The following is a 4,791-nucleotide window of genomic DNA, read 5'->3' on the forward strand; positions in this document are numbered from 1 at the left end:
AGGCGCGCGCGATTTCCGGGCGGGCAAGAGGCTGTGGGCGAAACCACCGAGGGAGCTGGGGGGGGTTAACAAGATGGCGCCGGCGGCCGGTGAGAATATGGACGTGGCCGTGTGGGAGGGGGCTTCAACCTGGGGCTGTGATTCTTACACTTTAACTGAAAAGAGACCGGGACAAGGTCGACTTCAGAAAGCGGGGACTTTAAGGAAGGGAACCTGGATGGTAGTGTCTCCGGCCCCCCCTCCCCACTTGGTTTGGCCCGTTCTGACGTCACAAAGGTCCTGGCGTGCTCGCGCGGCCTGGCGCCATCCCTAAAGAGGGGGCGGGGTGAAGCGCCAACGGTCACTTGGTGACGTAGGTGATTGGTTTTTCTCCGAGTTTTTCCAAGCCCAGGTTCTTAACCAAAATGGAAGCAAGTAGTCGAGAAAATAACTCGGAGATCACAGATTAAGTGGGGCCTGCAGTTTAAAATCGAAGGTCAGGGGATGGCTACGGTGCAGAAATAAAACAAAGTAAAAAAAAAATACACGTGCCCGCCCCCCCCCACACACACACCCCCCCTTACTGAAGAAAGGACTCTCTACTGCATATATTTTACTACGCAGTCAGGCTACTTTTATCCCTTAAATTTACACTTTTCCCAACAGAGCTGAATTTGTCATCACTAACCCCTCAAAGACAGATGTAATGATGACATGGATTCAGAGTAAATAATGAGAACTCTAGGAAGTTAACTAGTATCCGTTCCCGCCTATAAACAGATTTAATACCCACCCCTCACCCCATTCTGTGTCAAACAATATCCCGTTGAAGAAACTGTAAGGAAATATATATTTAGTGTTTTATCCAGTTTAAATAGCTTTTACTACTAAATAGTTATCATTTTTATCTTGTTAGACTTTGAAGCAGAAGAAATTGATATAAATTCAGCCCTTTGGCCAGCCGGCATGGCTCAGTGATTGAGCATTGGCCCATAACCAGGAGGTCATAGTTCCATTCCCAGTCAGGGCAAAAAAGAGAGAAAAAATAAATAAATTAATTAATTTTTTAAAAATAAAATATATATTTAAAAAAAGAATTCAGCCCTTTAAAATATGATCCTGTCCAAATTTCTCCTATTCCTGTTGTTTTCATTTCTTTTCATTGAAATATTTTATTTCATACTCTATGCTAGCTATGGGGCAGGATACAGAGGTGACACAAGACAGTTGGAGATTTTCATCAATCATGTAGTCACTAGTGGAGCCAATACAAGGAAATAGACAACCACAAGCTTGATTGTCAATCCAAACTCTAATCAATCTTATTTTTGGAAAGGTCTATAGTACTAAGAAAGAGTTAGGGTGTCCTGACCACTCTCAAGGTTAACTTTGGGAGGAAGGCTTTAAAAATGTTCCAGAAAGAGGGAACAATGTGGACAAAGGTCCTGGGGTAGCTAGAAGCATTGTTTACTGAAGCCACTGACAGCCAGCCAATGGAGCTATAGCAAGGGGAGAAGCCAGAAACAAAGTTACTGAGATCTGCTGGCCCCAGTACGATCTTGGTATATATTCTTTTATATATATTCGTATATATTTTAGAGAGAGAGGAAGGGAGAAAGACAGAGAGATAGAAACATTGATGAGAGAGAACCATGGGTCAGCTGCCTCCAGCAAGCCCCCAACTGGGAATGGAGCCTGCAACCAAGGCGTGTGCCCTGACTGGGAATCGAACCGATCACCTCTTGTTTCATGGGTCTATGCTCAACCACTGAGCCACACTGGTCAGGCTTGGTATGTATTCTAAAGCAACGCAATGCAAGCCACTGCAATTTTTAAGCAGGGAGCAATGTGACTAGATCGCATTTAGAAAAAGTCTATCTGCCTGCAGTCTGACTAATGGATTGAAGGAGACAAAAATAGAGGGAAACCAAACTTGGGAATTCTTTAAAGAAGAGGTGATCGTTCAGGTGGATGGCAGCAGTGGAACTGGACATATGTGGAACATTAGAAACATTTACATGTCAAATTGATAGGACTTGGTCGTGGCTAGGATTGAAAAGATCTTGACCATGTTGTTTCAAGTGACTTTGAAACCGCCAGATGAAGGTATAGAGTATTTTTATGGAAATAAAAATATGGAAGTCTCATTGAATGGTGGATAAAATAGATGGGTAGAAATAGGAGTGTTTTCTCTATTCACTTTATTGTTTGTATTGTATATTTTGTATGTCTATTGTAATAAAAATAATTTTAAAATAGATTAATCAAGAAATAATTATGACATCGTACAAGTATTATTTCTTCCCTTGTGTGACCTGGGGCAACTTACTTAACTTCTCTGTGCCTATCTCCTCCCCATACAGTCTCATAAATTGTTCTGTCGGGATTCGAGCAGGAAACAGCAAACCGCAGATCATTTGAAGAGAGTTATCATAAAGGAAGTGTTTTAAAAGATGTGGGTAACATGGAGAGAAACCACAAGGAATTGTGCTGTTATCCAGACTGGGGACAGCAAGAAAGCATTACTATAGGGGAGAGAGCAGTAATCAGAACCCGCCAATACTGGTTTTGGGAAAGGGCTGCCTGATTCAAGCTGTGTTCTTTAGTTCAGAGAGGCAGTCAGCCCCCAGGAAACCCTCAGGGAGGGAGCCAGGACAGATAAACACCCAATCTTCCTCCCCTCCCTCCCTCCAATCTCCTGGTCCTCTTCACTGACTTCACCTCGCCAGAAGCTGGAAGGCAAGCGAGCCTGTAAGTGAGTCCTGATAGGTCAACCTTCAGGGGACAGAACAGGTTAGAGCGGCGGTTCTCAACCTGTGGGTCGCGACCCCTTTGGGGGTCGAATGACCCTTTCACAGGGGTCGCCTAAGACCATCGGAAAACACATATATAATTACATATTGTTTTTGTGATGAATCACTATGCTTTAATTATGTTCAATTTGTAACAATGAAAATACATCCTGCATATCAGATATTTACATGACGATTCATAACAGTAGCAGCATGACAGTTATGAAGTAGCAACGAAAATAATTTTATGGTTGGGGGTCACCACAACATGAGGAACTGTATTAAAGGGTCGCGGCGTTAGGAAGGTTGAGAACCACTGGGCTAGAGAATAGTGTTCGGTGCACCTGGAAGGATCAAAGAAAAATATCCAGTATCATTGTAGTGAGGATTCAATGAGCAAATAAATATAAAATACTTAAGTAATTACACAATACAGACATTTTAATTTAGAAAAACTACATTTTATTCATGTCATGAACTATAATTTACTTAACCATTATCTTCTAACATTCAACATTTAGTACTTTCCATTTTTTATATAATACATAACATGGCATGAACATTTTTGTGCAGAAAATATTGTACATAGTTCCCAGAATTTCCTTGAGATAGAATCCTAAAAATAGAATTATTGGTTAAGAAAGTAGGAACATTTTTTAAACTCTTTGAAATTACCAATTTATAGTATTTGCCCAAAAGATCATACAAATTTATACCTCACCAGCAATGTCTAAGAATGACTGTCTTCTTACTGCCCTCACTCCAACATTAAGCAAGTTAACTTCTTTTTACCTTTCTTACCTTGACCGGTGAACAATCAGCATGGTGTTGCTCTTCTAGTCAGTGTTTCCTTGATTACTAATGAAAAACTTTATCAGTAATCAATATGTTTATCAGTAATATATTTATTAACCATTTCACTTTCTTCTGTTGTGAATGATCAGTTTATACCTTTCTGTAGTTGATTTCTGTAAGTGCTTTAATAATAAGATGTTAACCCCTCATTTGGTATTTTCACTGCAAATAGTTTGTTCCAATTTATATTTTAGTATCATTTGTGGCATTTTAGGTATATAGAAATTTTAAGTTTATGTGCTTATATTTATCCTTCAGTGCTTTCTCCCATTGTTTTTAAACTTAGAAACCTGATGGGTAAAATCTAATCTCCTTTTGTTTTTTTGATGGTTTGATATTTGAAAATTTGATTATTTAATCTGAATCTACTGGTTTGTATTTTGCTATGTGCTCTATTGTGAGGATCTGATTAGTCACCCCTCACAAACCCAAATATTAACCAATAACAAAACTGTTGAAAAATCCTTCCATTCTCCACAGATGTGTTTTGCCTTATCTAATATAAATACTGAGATCTGGTTTTGAATCATCTCTTCTGTTATATTGACCTGCTTATTCTTGCCACTTTGCCATTGATACCACATTGACTTACTTATTGTTGTTTTACAGTAAACATTATCAGGTGAAAGGATTAGTCACTTCCCAAAACTCTTTACAAATTATAACATTCTTACATATTCTTTCTGTAAATATATTTTTATATATTTAAATGATTTTTAGAATCATTTCACCAATTAAAAACTGTCTTGTTAATTTAATTGGGGTGATAATTATTCCTAAATATTTATCTAGAAAGTTTATATTTGGCAGTTTTATTCACCAACTTTAAAAGAGATATCTTTATTTCCAGAATACTTGCAGGAAATTGTTTTATTTATCCCTAACTTACACAATTTTGTGTGGATAATATGAGTCTGTGTGTGCATGCAGACACACACACACACACACACACATTTAATTGGGGTGATAATTATTCCTAAATATTTATCTAGAAAGTTTATATTTGGCAGTTTTATTCACCAACTTTAAAAGAGATATCTTTATTTCCAGAATACTTGCAGGAAATTGTTTTATTTATCCCTAACTTACACAATTTTGTGTGGATAATATGAGTCTGTGTGTGCATGCAGACACACACACACACACACACACAAATGCATATATA

The sequence above is a fragment of the Myotis davidii genome, unplaced genomic scaffold, assembly GCF_000327345.1.
Source record: "Myotis davidii unplaced genomic scaffold, ASM32734v1 scaffold1673, whole genome shotgun sequence".
In the NCBI taxonomy this organism is placed as follows: domain Eukaryota; kingdom Metazoa; phylum Chordata; class Mammalia; order Chiroptera; family Vespertilionidae; genus Myotis; species Myotis davidii.